The sequence below is a fragment of the Peromyscus maniculatus genome, chromosome 3 (assembly GCF_049852395.1).
Source record: "Peromyscus maniculatus bairdii isolate BWxNUB_F1_BW_parent chromosome 3, HU_Pman_BW_mat_3.1, whole genome shotgun sequence".
NCBI classification, from domain to species: Eukaryota; Metazoa; Chordata; class Mammalia; order Rodentia; family Cricetidae; genus Peromyscus; species Peromyscus maniculatus.
Window position 1 is genome coordinate 130,337,781 of NC_134854.1, and position 15,402 is coordinate 130,353,182.

Here is a 15,402-nt window from a genome sequence, read left to right on the forward strand (position 1 = left end):
AAACTCGCTTCTTTAATCCTTGACCGCTAACATTGCCGTTTTTGTGACTAGGATTTCTGAAATTCTTGGCTCCAGGACACAGGTCGCGCGGGGGTGGGTAATAGCTTGTAAAAACTTCCCAAAACAGTAATCCGAGCTCTTCCCCTCTCTCCGGCCCCTAGCGACACCTGGATTTTAGGAAAGGGAAGATAGGACAGTCAAAAGAGAATGGTTCACAGGGGTAGGGGATGCGCCTGGGGAGACGGTGGGTCGCGTTTTCCTAACCAGGCAAGTAGGATTTTCAGACTCAGGTTCGCAGCCCGGGAGGTCCCTCTGGACGCCCCTCCCCCGTCTCCGCGCGCGCGTCTATTTAGAACCCAGCCCCAGAGCCTAGGGGATTCTGGGACTTGTAGTCCTTCCCCGCAGCCCCAGGCGCTGTCACGACCTGGGACTCGGACTACATTGCCCAGGGAGCTTCCCGGCCTATATAAGCGGCCAGGCGCTGCTTCAAAGTGCAGTAACCATGTGGATGTTCTGCTGAAGCGTTTCCTCAAGCCTGCTGGGGTGGGAGGAGAGGAGGAGGTGGTGGTGGTGGCGGAGGAGGAGGCAGGGGGTGGAGAGAAAGAAAGCGCACGCCGAAAGGAGGTGTGGGTGTTTCTCTTCCATCCTAACGGAACGAACTCCCTCTTCGCGGATATGGGATTGCCCAGCGGCTGCTAACCCCTCTCCTGGTCCTGCTCCCCCAAACCGGCGTGGCTCCCCGGTCACCAAGGTAGCTGCTGGGGCCGGGCAGAGGGCGCGGGGAGTTGGCACTGGCTCCCGTGCGCAGAAGTTTTTGCCCTGATCTCTGGGAGTTCTTGGTGGCTTTGCATGCACTTGGCGAGTATTTTGGGGCTGCTTTCCCTGTGAGCAATTTCGGGAGGTCTGATTTTTTTTTTTTTTAGGTCTAAGCAACACCCCAAATGTCCTCGACTCTAGTGACCAGCTTCAACCCCCTTCCCCGTACTGAAATGGCATTCCCCCAAGTTGGAAACTGTTGGAGTGGCTGCAGGAAATACTTTTTTTCCCTCCGGGGGGGGGGAGTTGAGGGGGTGTCATATGAGTTTGCTCAAGGAAATAATCTTTCTAAAAATGTAGCTAGTCCTGTTGCGCCGCATGGCTGGTAGAATAATGCATGCGTGGGGGCCCCCGTGGGGAGGGTTAAAAAAAAAAAAACAACGGAAGAAAACCGGGGGAAGAGGGGAGTTGGTGAGAGAAGTGTGGATCTAGCTCGTGCCCAGTGAGGGTGCGGGTTTCGCGTACTTGGCCTCCACGCGGGGAAACAAGTGCTTTGGGATCGCCTCAACACTTGCCTTAGTTCCACCTCCGGCGTGTTCGGAGTGTCTGCGTGCCGGCTTGATCTTTCTGGTCAGCTATGTAAGGGAAATAACAACCAAGCTGAGTTTGCTGTTATCTGGGGGCAAGAGATCCCGCCAACTTGGCTGCTAAATTGGGAGGTGGGGAGTGGGATCTGCAGGAAACGGAGGCAAAAAAGTCGAAACTTGGATTTGGGAACATTTCTCGTGGGGTCCCCTACTCAGTCTTCTTTCTTTGTAAATACTTAGGAGCTGACTACAAGGGAGCACGATTCGCATCCTTGACTTGGCGTGCTTTGGCTGCAGAGTGCCTGACCTGGGTCAGGTGAGTGTGGAAGCCGAGTGCTGTAGTCAATAGGGGGTTTGTCCTAAACCTTTTTGCAAGTCCTCTTGGAGCAGCCATAGAGGCAGAGTAGGGAAGAGGAAGGAACTGTGGTCAAAATTGGTCATGGTCTTTGGTGAGTAAAGATCCAGTGACAGCCACTTTTGAAGGTGGCTCAGAATTGAAACAGCCCGATGTTTATTGGGGGCGTGTGTGTGTGTGTGTGTGTGTGTGTGTGTGTGTGTGTGTACACCAAACAACAAATTTCAGTAAAATGGGACTGTGACCAGAGAGGCATGCTCATTATTTAAATTCGAAACGATGCAGAAGTTTTCATCTGCCAAAGTCTTTAAGCAAAAGTGAAACACTCCTCCTCCCTTTCACACACTGTCACTGTTGTGGACGCGCATGTACGTAATCAGTGGGCTGGACTGCAAGAAATGAAAGTGGCCAAGTGAAAGAATGAGAACTTCATAAAGGGAAGTTAGAGCTTAAAGAATAACACAGTAGCTTCCAGGGTTTGACTGGAGCCATCTGAATGTCAAGGGACCCAGAGCGCTTCTCTTGTTTTGATCCCTGGTTTTGGAAGAGGAGCTGAAGGCAGCATTTCTCGGTCAATATAGTGGCTCCTATTTTTATTTTTATTTTTTTTTACCCCCTAAAATGGCCACACTTCATTTCTAGAAAGTAGAACCTCTGTAGGTGCACAGGCAGCCACTATGGTTTGTCCATCAAGTTTTTTCCTTGTGAAATGTTTGCGAACTGAGTAAAACAACAGGTTAATAGGGGTGCGGGAGCTGTGGGCAGCTAGTTCTTGGTAACTTCTTTAATGTCCTAAATATTTAGCTGTTCCCTGGGCTACAATCTTTGGGCTTTTCTAATTAGGGACTAAGAGCCAGATACTTCATTATGGTAGTATAATGCTTTTGTTTCCTGTTGATAAGATCCTCAGGAGTCCTGGTGGAGTGGAAAACTTTGGGATGGGAAGGTTAGTTCTTTTATGGACTGATGTTGACCAAAGATCGGGGTCAGTCCTCTCTTTGGGGTATGTTGCAGACAAGGGGCAACTGGTCCACAGAGTCTTCTGATGCCTAAAAATAATGAGACTGCCCCATTAAGTTGTAGTAAGCCCAGGGGCTGAGCTGTGTCTCATAGAAGACCTTAGATATGGGTAAAGAAACCGAGATACAGCCCAGGCAATAATGTGTACCGAGTGTGCTTAAGTTTGCAGAGTGCTGGGGAGCGAGAAGCTGGGAGAATTAGTAAACACACTGCTCTTAATGTAATAATTCTTACTCATGTCCCACCAATGATGCACTAACCATACTTCCCTTGATGTGTGAAGGAGCTGATAATAGCCGCTGGCAGGGATAAAAGAATGTAGATATTTGTAGAAGGATTTAATGTCGGACTGAATTCATTTTGGAAAGCTTTATGCTGAAAGGTGGAGTCAGGACGGTAAAGGAAAACCAAAGTAAACCCAGTGTCCACGTGAAGCACTAGGTCTTTCTCATATTTGAAGTATATCTTGATCTTTCACATCAAGGCATCCGAGCAGGTTGAAAGAGTCAGGTGTGTCTCTGCCGGAATAATTGGAGAGCTTAAACTGCTTCAGTTCGATCTGTGGAATGTTGGTAGCTTGTCCTGTGGCCTCTGATTTGCCTGGTAGCAGTGTTTTTCTTCTTCATTTCAATTCTCTTTCTTTCTTTCTTTTTTTTTTTTGAAACTATTTCTTCTTCATGTCTGTCAGTTGTGTTGATGTGTTCTTGTGAGCGTGTGCATTGAAAATACAATCTGCTCTTTGACTCAGTCAAATCGGAACAGAAAATCCCATCAAGATTTCCTTCTAACTCAAGCAGGGAAAGTTCTCTATGTTCCCAATGAATCACTCGGGTCTCTGCATGAAAGCCACTGGGGTGTCACCATCCATTCAAACAAGGTGGTTCCTTTTGCCAGCCTCCCTTGAAGGATGTGAGGTGCAATGGTTGCTTAGAAGAGAAATAGGTTAACGCCACAAGAAAGATCTTTTGACTTTGCCCTCAAAGTGTTCTCAGCTGCAAAACACTAGACTCTGGAGGTGGGGGTGGGAGTGGGACACTCTGGGACTAATTCAGTGGTGTGCGAGGAACTGACTGGAGAAAAGTCCACATGGCTTTTTAGCTAATAATGATCTCATGGAATTTCTGTCTGACTTTTTTTTTTTTTTTAATACAAGCAACTCTTTAAAATCAAACCAAATGAAACAACAGATACCAAATATGAACAACAGAAAAAAAATTCACCGAAATAAAAGCAGGCCTGGAGTTAGGTTTCTAGGTCAAGCTGTCCTTGGATACTTCTAATTAAGGAATCTACACAAGGACAGTGTCCTGTCTTGCCTGCTATTGGTTTGATCTTTGAAAATAAAATGCATTGGATTTGCAGATTGCTGATAACTAAAATTGCAGGCAGTTGTACTAGCTCATTTTTTTGCTGCTGAAGTTTGATGAATGCGATCAGGCTTGAAGTCAGTGGTATGAATGACATTACTTTTATGACTTTTTCTGGTTGTCATAGTGTCTGTGGTTCTGAGATGATTGTTAATGAGGAATGAGCTGAATAGACTCCTGAAGCCATCACCTGTTAAACCATGAGATTCTCCCTAGACTGATCATAGCTGGAAAGCAGTTGGTGTGCTACATGTACCTAACAGACTTTCACCCCTGTTAAAATTGTTATGATTCAAGTGTTTTATGTTGCATAGTAAACAGATTTCTTGAGTACCTCCTAAATATCAACTGTGTTCTAGGTGCTTGTGGTATAGCAATAAGCAATCATATCTATTCCTCAGAGGTTTAAGTCCTAGCTGGTGGGAAGCAGTCAATGTGACCAAACAAGTAAGTATTATAGTATGGCGGGTGCTAAGTGCTGTGGGGAGAAATCAGGCAAGAGAGGATGAAGGAAGAACAAGTGTGGGCAAGATTTGGAGACATTGGAACCCTTGTGTATCCTCGGTGGGAATGCAAGAGGTAGCTCCTGAAAATGTGAAACAGACTTATCATATGATTTGACATTTCCAGTTTTCGGTATCTAAAGAATTCAAAGCACGGACTTACGCATTTGTTTTGTGCTGAAAATCGCCTCACTGACGTTAGCCAGGAGGCTGAAACAAAACCCCAGCGTATCTATTAATATATGAATGAAAAACAAAGTGCTGTTTATGCGTTCAGTGAACTATTATTCAGCCCAGAAAAGGAAGAAACTTTTCACAGTGTCTTCCAACCAGGAAAACATTATGCTAACCGAAAGAAGCCAGCCTTCACCAGATATACATTGTATGATTCTCACAGTAGGCAGTCCCGTGTGAGTAGTCAGATTTCTAGGGCCAGAATGTGTGTAGACTGGCAACATCTCAGGGTTAAAGGAAGGGGAAGTTGCATTCAGGAACACAGACTTTTTGTTTGTTAAAAATAAAAAGTTCTGGTAATGGGAAATACTGGTAAATTTTAGTTATGTATTATCCAAATAAATAAAAAAACAAAAGTTTGAGGGGTGTGAAGGGTGTGTTGGGAGTTAAGGCAGGGCTCTTTATTGTGTGACATTTGAGCAGAGCTCTGGTGGAAGCTAGCCACATACCCATGTTGATATTCCTGAAGTCCAGAGTAGAAAGTGCGAAGGCCCTGAGGTAGAAGGAGGTGGGCCGTGTTGGAGGCAGGGCAAGGAGGCTGGAGCGGCTGCAGGTAGGGAGCAGGGGTAGGGCTGAAGGCGGGAGGGTAGTCAAGGTCCAATGGTGGAGGCTAGATTTTGCACATCAGCAGTTCTGAGGATTTCTGAACCCTGACAGGGTCCTCAGTGTGGTTTTCAGCATTGCTGAACTTGACTGTGCTTTCTAAAGAGACCGGCTGGGCTGGCAAGACCACATACCAGGTGGAAACTTGATCCAGGGGGCATGAGGGAAACCTAGATTTCCAGACTGGTTTGTCATGTGCCCTTTCCTGGCATTGAAGTTCGCTTAAGTAGGAAAGGAGTCTCTTTTGCTGAACAGTCGAACTCACCTTTGCTTTGCTCAGCAAATTCTGAGGACCATCTGGTGGTCCTGGGGTTCCACCAGCCTTCTGCCCTGTCACCACCCTGCTGTCCATCAGATTTCACTTAGGGGGATGCCCTGACACAGAGCACTGTTTTTATCATCTTTGGGGCAGGAGAAGCTTCATATTAGTGATCTCCTTGAAAACTCCAAAGGGATGCCTTCACAGGGGCATCACAATCCCTAATTGTATTACTGCAGAGAATATATGTTCATTGTCAAACCTAAGAAGCAATGGGCAGGCCACACAGCAGAACAATAAACCTGCCTCAGCCATCCCAGAGTCAGAGCCCAGGCCTTCACCAAGTGTAAAATTAGTTGCTTATTTAAGACTCACAGTTGCACCCTTCCATTGAGTCTCTTGCTAGCAAGGAGATACCTGTATTTCCCTTTTCCCATAGGTCTGTCCCTTTGATGGGATTTTATTTCATTAAAAAAATTGTTTTAATTTTATGTGTGTGAGTGTTTTGCCTGTATTTGTTTAAATGCACTGCCTGCCTGCCTGGTAACCTTGGAGTCAAGAACAGGCACTGGATCCCCTGAACTGGAGTTCCAGATGGCTGTGTGTCATCCTGTAGGAGCTGGGAACCAAACCTCAGTCCTCTGGAAAAAGGAGCAAGTGCTCTTAACTGTTGAGTCATCTCTCCAGCCCTCGATGGGACTTCATTGAAGTAGTATGTATGGAATGAGTAGAGTACACAAATAGTCTGTCTCCAGAGTTCGTCACTTACTGCACAGCCCAAATGTTCTCAGCCAGTGTGCTTTGTCCTTTGAAGAAAATGGAATGACAGATGAAGCACTGTTCTCTTGTAAAGTATCCTATCAGAAGAGAAGAGCCTAGTAATCACATGTGAGTGGAGCGTTTGTCATTCATTAGACTAACCTAACCCTGTGAAGTAGGTCCTCTCCTGGTTTGGTTTGGTTTTTAATATGTGCGTTCTAGAGATTGAACTAAGTCATCAAGCTTGCAAAGCAAGTGTTTTTTTTTTTTTCCTGTTTGTTTTTATTTTGTTTTGAGCAATCTTCTTAGCCCTGTTTGCTTGTAAGGAAAACTTCTACCATAGACGATTTCAAACATAAGCCAGTTGTATATGTTGTGGTTCCTGCAAAGGCCAGAAAAGGGCACTGAAGTTAATGGAACTGGAGTTCCGAGCAGTTGTGAGCTGCGGCAAAGTGTAGGTGCTGGGAACCGAACTTGGGTCTTTTATAAGAGCAGCGAGTGCTCTCCAGCCCCAACAGTAGTTTCTCAATACATGGAGCCCACTTTGTTCAGCACACTCTGCATGAAGCCATGGTTAACTCACTGCTAATCTTGTTCCGCCTGCATCCTCACATGCTCCCCGCTTCAGTCTTGATTATGTTGAAGCTCATCCTAGACACACTAGTGCATCTATATTTCAGTGTGAATCCTGAGGACGTGAATTCCTTTTGTAGGTACATAATGTCATACTTCTGAGTCCGCAGCCCTGGGTGCTCTCCTGGGCAGGTGCCGGGGGACGGAGTGCTGTTGGCATTCATCACATAGAAGCTGTGACTGTAACTCAGCAACCTACAACATATCATATTTTGGTAGTTAGATAGAGAGGCTCAGACCGTCAGATTCTTTTTTATTTATTTATTTTTTGCCAAATCTATTTTGTGCCCTTCAGGGGCACAATGTTTTCCATTTCAGAATATCTCCAGTGCCGCTCTTGGGTATCTCTGCATATGGCAGGTATTCTTTAAAAGTTAGTACCATCGTGAACTCGCAGATTTAAGCATACTTTGTATGCTTTTCTTCATATAGTTGCTTTTCTTTATGCCCCTCCCCCCGTTTGTTCTTGTGGGCCTCAACTTGGTGATCCTCCTGCCTCAGCCTCCTGAGCGTAGGGATTATATAGAGATGTGTGCCACTACCACTAGCCTTGTAATTATTGATGTCCATGAGGGAGTTCAAGTTGGTTCCTGAGACTTTTGACAAAATCTTGAATGTTCTCATACTTTCTTCTGTGTGACAAGACGTTCCGGGCTTATCTTTTGTATTTCTTGTCCCACACCACGAATCACCCTTTTCATCAGGAAGCCCTTGTTCTTTTGAGAGGGAAATGACATGAGACACCTTTGCTTAGGACCGCATGAGCATTCTTACCCTCAACTTGTGGGTGATAAAACAGAAGTGAAAATGATGAGAACTTAGCACCCGAATCTCTCTCCCTGTTTTTGAGACAGGGTCTCACTGTGTAGCCGTGGCTGTCCTAGAACTCACTGTATGGACTAGCCTGGCCTCGAACTCACAGAGAGTCTCCTGCCTCTGCTTCCCAAGAGCTGGGATTAAAGACTTGTGCCACTCTGCCTGACGTACCTGAATGTTTCTTAGTGACATTTCCATTTTGATATGCCTTTGATCTCAAAGGAGTCTGAAAGTCATCCAAACTTTAAAAAAAAAATTCTTTTTAGTGTCTCACTGTATTTCTGGATAAACAAAAGCGCTATTCACACCCCTTAGTGGCAGACCGTCTAGAGATGGGGAAGTCAGATTTGTGCACCTTGCTCAACGTTTGCAGTGAAGTAAGAGGAATAGAAATCCTCCAAGTGTTCTGCAGTGATGTAGACGGGAGGCATCTTGGAATGGATCCTGAGGCTGAACACTGAGGCTCTCTTGCATTATATGCATGTTATACACATAGTCTGAAGATAATCTCAGTCAGTGGTTTTGCGCATGGACGTAGTTTTATGGCGTGAAATTTTCTTTGTGGTGTCATGTCAGCATTCAAGAAGTTAGGGAATTTGGAGCATTTTGAATTTTGGATTATCCTGGCTTCACCTGTGCTGAAACTGGGCCGTGGGAATAGCTCAGAGGCAGAGTATGTGCTTGCTGTGTGAGAAGCAGCCCAGTGCCAAAACAACAACGACAGAATTAACCCGTGTGTTCTTTGCAACAACTAACCCCGCCATACACACACAGAAAGAGGGAACATGCAAGAGAACACGTTGTGTTGTTGAGTTCGGTATTTCTCTTGCTGTTGGATTTGGTCAAAAGTTTGAGAAACACTGTTTACATATTTCTGTGCTTGTAGCCCATGGGTCAGCATTTGGTGTCACCTGGGAACTTGTTGCTTATACTCTCAGGTCCCACCTAGACCTGCAGCAGCTGACATTTAGGAAGACCCTCAGGTGATGTGTACCCTTGCATGCTTGAGGAAGTCTGTCCTAGAGGATGCCCGCCCAGTCTTTTTAGTAGAAGCCTTTTTATGGTTTCTGTGTTTCATGGCTAGTTCTCACCTGTTGAAGCTCACCTTTGTACATGCCTCTGGCAGTCGTCTCCTTTTACGTCTGTGTTTACATGAGCATGCTTTTATGGCTTTGAACCTAGATGTAGGAAGAGACCACAGGCTACCTGTGAGCCCTGGGGTTGTATAGTCACATGAAGAAACAAGTGCAGCTGCATTTTAACCTGCTGTCTGTCGACACTGAGGGAATTGATGTTTGAGGACTTCTCTCATCACAGAACATCTGCACTACCAGGTATACTCAGAAAAACCTGACCGAAGGAAAAGAGCACCAGCCTCCAAGTATCCTGGTTCATTTGCATTGGGGGGATGGGGCTTTAATCTGGGGAGTGATTGTTGTTTTGTAAAGACAGCTTAAAAGCATTCCATATTTATTTCCGAATAGGGAAAGACTTAGGGGTGTTCATTTATTTGCCTTATTTTGTGTGTGTGTGTGTGTGTGTGTGTGTGTGTGTGTGTGTGTGTGTGTGTGTATTCTTCCTGCTGTGTACTTCACCACCCTCTCCACATTGTCAAGTCCTCCTGTCCACTAGGATCTGGCCCAAATTCTTCCTCCTCTGTGCAGCTTTTCCTTTTACTTGAGACTTCTGTCGTTTGAAACTCTGTCTCTTGATCTTTGTTTTCACGGGGGTTTTTGTTTGCTTAACCCTCCAGAGTACCTAGCACATTGGAAGAGCTCACAACATATTTGTTGAGTGAAGTAATCCATACCCATGTTGTCTATGAAGGTTCCAGGTTCTTTCTCAGAAGAAACTAATGCGTTGTACCTCTCTGCTGATGAAATCTTTTCTGAATTGCCTTATTCCTTTGGAAAACCCTTTTGGTGTGCAGAGAGATGTGGAGAATATGTAGAAATGTATTAATCGGCTCTTTTGGTAGGGTTTTGAGCTGTTGCTCACTACAGCTCTCTAGAGGACACACAGCTTGGGGAATTGCTAGTGATGATCCGAGAGTGGAACTGAGAACAGGGTAGTGAAACAAGCTTGCTTTGTACTGTTGCACCCTGCCGTCCCACAGGATGGGGGCTCCTCACCACCCTCCTGTTCACTGCTTCTCAGATAGCAGCAAAACATGGAACATCTGTGCGTCTGTTTCCTCTTCTGTAGGTTAGGTATAAAAATACCTGCTGGGGGCTGGGGGGTTGGGAGATAGCTCAGTCAGTTAAGTGCTTGCTAGGCAAGCAGGAGGACCTGAGTTCAATCCTCAGAGCCACATAAAAAGCCAGGTGTGGTAGTCCACGCTTGTAATCCCAACGCTGGGAATTGGGAGACAGATCCTTGCAATTCACTGGCCAGTCAGCTTTTGAGCTTCTCTCAAAAACAAAACAAAACAAACAAACAAACAAACAAAAAAACCAAAAAACAAGCCAGGCAGTGGTGGTGCACACCTTTAATCTCAGCACTTGGGAGGCAGAGACAGGAGGATCTGTGAGTTCAAGGCCAGCCTGGTCTACAGAGTGAGTTCCAGGACAGCCAAGATTACACAGAGAAGTCATGTCTCAAAAAACCAAACTAAACCAAAACAAAAAATCAACAAGGTGAAGGGCTCCTCAGGAACAACACTTATGGTTGACTGCTGGCCTCTGCACATATATATATGCACACACAGACCATTCTTCCCCACCCAAAACACCTGCTTTGGATTATTGTCATCAAATTATGTAATCAGATTGGGACAAAAAATACAGATGTATCCCTAGGGCCTGAATAGGTCTTGACTAGGTGGGTCATTTGGCTTTGTCAGGAGACATTTTTGCTTGTCACACCTGTGGTCTTGGGATTCAGTAACCAATGTAGAGGCCTGGAATGATGGTCATTGTGCTATGGCAATGGTTCTCAACCTGTGGATCACAACTCCTTTGGGGGGGGTGTCGCATATCAGATATTCATATTATGATTCATAACAGTAGCATAATTATAATTATGAAGTAGCAATGAAATACTTTTTATTGTTGGGGAAGTCGCCACAATATGAGGAATTTTATTAATGGATTACAGCATTAGGAAGGTTGAAAACACTGTACTGTGGTGCTGAGGAAAATGTCTCTATCATGAAGAAGTCCAAATGTCAGTCATGCCAGGGTTAGGAGCCCTGTGATAGAGTAGGTGTCCAGATCCAGTGAAATTTTCCTCTCTGAGGAGACTGATTTAACTTGACTTGCTAGTTCAGGCTAGACAGACAGAGGGCTTTCTTCTGATGCTGGGGCCAACTTCAATTTAAAAAGGTTTCAATCACCTGTATTTGTTTATTTTATATCTCCATGTGCGCACATGTGTATGTGTCCGTGCACGCCATGTGTGGAGGTCAAAGGACAACTTGGAGCAATCAGGTCTCTCTCCCTGGGGATCTAACTCAGGTTGTCAGCCATGGCAGAGGCAGCACGCACTCTTACTTACTAAACCATCCCATCGGCTCAGCTTGAACTTCTTACCAAAATAAGCTCCCTCTCTCACCTCTCACAAGTGCTGGTCTTGGTATCCGTAGCCCTGTGGTCTGCCATTGGCTTCTCATAGGCTCTGCGACCTCCAGGAAATCGTCAGGCAGTTGAGTTGACTGCTTGGTTTCTTTTCCCACATATGAAATGATGACTGTTGGCTCGATGCTGTTAACCTTCAATTCTCCGGCACTTTAGCTGGCCAGTTCCAAGCTTGTGGCCGTCTTCTCTTACTGCAGTCTTGTGGGGACATAAGAACAGATATCAGTACTGGCATCTTTCCTGAGGAATAACTCTTTGTAGAAGGTGTACCTGTCTCCAGGGTAGACTACTTAGCAGGTGTGTGTGTGGAAGGCTACGTAGATTTGTGTGTAAAATATGTGAGGGACGGCTTGCTGGAGATGGACCTAGGGACTTGTGCTTGCTAGGTAAGCCGTCTACCACTGAAATGCAACTTCAGCCCTAAGGGACGTCATTTAAACCAAACTGCTGCAGTACACTTCAGATTTAGAGTAACGGTTTCTGAGATTGTCTGTGAAAGGGCCTTGGATCTTCCGAGATGATCATTTCCTTTGGGACGGGCTGAAAATGAAAGCATTTGAGTATGATTCCTATGTCCCGAGCAGCAGTTTTTACAATGGAATTAATTACATGATGACAGGAATGTGGTGTTTCCGAGGATGGTTTCTGACAGGACAGGACAGCAAGGAGTGGCCTGTGTGGATGTGTGGTGAGGCTGGGATGGCATTGTGTCCAACACAAAATATTCAGAGGCTCATACTATTTTCACAGTACAAATCTCATCCAGCATCTTTGCCCAGAGGAAGGTCAGAAATGAACCCACCCTGAGGGAGACCAGGAACAGAAACACAGTTGTAAAGAAAACCTTTTGCTCTGTCTTGGGAGAACCAACTATAGAAGTGTTGGGCTTTCTCTAACCAGGGTTTACAGCCATATTACCATATATGTACCCGGGTGAGGACATGGTGAGGAGACTTCTGCTCCTCTGGACAGAGTTTCCTTGGCCTCTGGCCAGGAGATTGATCACATGCCAGCCACCCTTCCTTCTTGGGGCATTCCTTTCTCTTCCTTCTGAGAGACCTCATGGCTTGCCTGACTCTGCCCATTGTTAACCCCTCCCAACTGGAGGCTGCTTGACCTGACAGTGACGTGGTGTCTTTTTGAACTAACTGATCCTTGACCTCAGTTCTGAGAGACCTACTTGTATTCCAGAATCTTCTAAACACATCTTCATGCAGAAGCCCCTCTTTACCTGTATAACTTTAGACGAATCTTTTCCATGTTATTATTTTTAAATGAGGCGACCTGGAATCGGCACTAGAGGACTTTGGCAAGACCTCTGTGTTTTTTGTGCTGCGTAAGAGCTATGCGAGCATCCTCACCCCTCCTCCATGCATGGTACCTTTGGTTTTATTAGGAATAGCACGGAGGATGTTCTGCTGGAGTTGGTGCTGGCATGGTGATATATGTGTAACTTGTAACGTGGCCCTTTCCTAACCTCATCATTTGGAGTTGCTGGGTGGAAGGGATTATCCTCAACTAAGAAGTCTGTAAGCAAACAGCAGATTAGAAAGTACAGAAACGGGAGAGAGCAGGAATGTCTCCCCTGTTCTGTTTGCTCTGTGCTAAGCACACATGCTGTGTTCTTCCTTTCATTTAATCCACAGCGTGGCTTTGTATACGGTACCTTACAGAAGAGGAGGCTGTGGTAGCTAAGTAACTCTGTCAAGGTTCCTCTGAGTAGAGGCAGGAGTGGGGCTGGAGTGTGGACAGTGGAAGAGCACATGCACCTCCCCCCCCGCCCCCCAAAAGCACATGCCTTTCTCTGGTTTGTGTCCTCGCCGGGCTCCACTCCTCTGACTTTACCCTTTCCTCCATTACAGCTGTAGAGTTTATGGCCCAAGGTCTGGTTTTTGAACCTGCCGAGCTCTTTCCTGCCCTAAGGGCCTTTGTACCAGGACTTTCTCCTTCCACAGTGTTCTGCCTTATCCCCACTCCTTTCTCCATGATCGCCTCTCTCTTTACTTTCAGGTCTCGGTCTAAATGTGTCATCTGATTTTTCTGACCAGTAAAAATTAAGCTGCCACCCAAGTGTACGATCCAGTTTAAATTCCTCCCCCTTTTTAGGGATGCTGTTGAGGGTGTAACCCAAGATCTTATGAATACTAGGGAGGTGCTCTCCCACTGATATACACCCGTAGGCTGGTTTTAATTCTTTTCATGTACTTATAGTGACCCTAGTCACCTTGTTTTAGTCATGTTTGTTTACTGTCTGCCTAAACTTGAATGTGCATCTTTAGGAAAGGGTCCTAATGTGTGTTGACTGTTCACTGTCAGGACAGGGTCCTAATGTGTATTGGATGTTGACTGTCAGGACAGGGCCCTAATATGTGCTGACTGTTGGCTATTAGGAGAGTGTTCTAATGTGTGCTGACGGTTGACTCTTAGGACAGGGTCCTGATGTCCTAATGTGTGTTGAATGTTGACTGTCAGGACAGGGTCCTAATATGTGCTGAATGTGTATGTCTTTAGGACAGAGTCCTTATCAAGTTTTTACCCATCTTTTAGTGTCTTTGTGGGTTGAGTCATGGCCAATGTTAAATTAAATCTCAAAGAGAAGTTTAACTTAGTATTGTTTTCAAATTCTTGGGTCCCAGTGAGTCTTTACATGTGTAAAAACTGTTGAAAAACTCCAAAAACTCCCAATGATATCAGATGTTTGCCTATATTTATCATATTATAAACCTTTTTAGAAATTACATGTGAGCATAGTAAGTTTTGTTTTTTTCAAGTGAGAGAAAGATAATGTCCTCTAGAAGAAAACAAAGCAAAATTTAGCAAGATGGCTGGGTATGATGGAATATACCTTTAATCCCATCACTGCAGAAGCAGACAAGCAGATCTCTGTTGAGTTTGAGGCAAGCGTGGCCTACATAGTGAGTTTGAGCCCAGCCAGGTTTGTGTACTGAGGCCCTGTCTCAAAAACTATATATATATATTTCAAAATGAGGAATGGTATTGTTGAGTAGTTTTGCAGATCATTTTAAGGCCTGGATGAATGGGAGATTTGCACACATCAGCACTGGCCATCAGTCTATTGTGATGTCATGTCTCGAAGCCTCTGGGTAATGGACACACAAGAGACAGGATAAAGAGACAGAGCAAAGAGACAAACAGATGCCCTCATGGTGTTGTCAAACTAATTTTGCCCCCGAATCTTGACTGAAAGGGTCTTGGGAACTCCATTGAGACTACTGCCTCACAGGACAGATGAGTCATTTGAGATGTTGGGTATGGCAGGGAGCTCCTGAAGTTGGGAGGCAATGAAGGCCTTGGTGGCAGGATGCAACTCAGCATCCCTAAGTTCGGGGAAGAGATGCACAGCCATGCATTTCAGCAGTCTTAGCAAGACAAAACTGCTCTGAGAATTTGGAAGTGCTTTTCTTCGTTCAGTTTCCAAGGAGCAACATAGCAAACAGCATAGATGCTGTGCAGTGGGAAGGGTCATGTGGTGACTGAGAGTAGCAGCTTGAAGAAAAAAACAAACAAACAAACAAAAAAATGCATCTTCCTTGACAACAGCTACTCTGCAGTGTACTGGGCTCTTCTTGCAGCTTTGGCTACATAGTACTATACTATGTAGAATACTAGATTGTCTTGGCTGGGAGTGTAGCTCATTGGTAGAGTGCTTGCCTGGCGTGCTGGGGCACAGAGTTCGGTCCCCAGCACTGGGGACAAGAAGTCCAGTGGAAATTCTATTGACTTGAGGTTTTATTGCTGTCAGGCTCTGCTGTAATTGCAGTTACAGGGGTCAAGATGGATGCTGTTGATAATGCACCTGCCTGCTGAGGTGTCTGAGAAGGTCACTAGTTCCAGTTTAGACTTCTGGGGAGTATTTTGTGTATCCCTGGGTCAATGGTATGCAAGTGTGTCACTGTGAAGGTAATGGGGTATCA

General features: G+C 45.4%; 1 protein-coding gene across 18 annotated transcripts in view; it reads left to right on the plus strand.

Moving 5' to 3' along the window:
• The first annotated feature begins 493 nt into the window (after positions 1-493).
• Positions 494-15,402, plus strand: part of Itpr1 (inositol 1,4,5-trisphosphate receptor type 1) — a 343,419-nt gene continuing 328,510 nt past the window's right edge. For all 18 annotated transcript variants that reach the window (XM_076567490.1, XM_076567491.1, XM_076567493.1 and 15 more), the window contains exons 1-2: positions 494-751; positions 1,584-1,659. The gene's annotated coding sequence lies outside the window, so the exon portion shown is untranslated. The remainder of the gene's footprint in view (positions 752-1,583; positions 1,660-15,402) is intronic.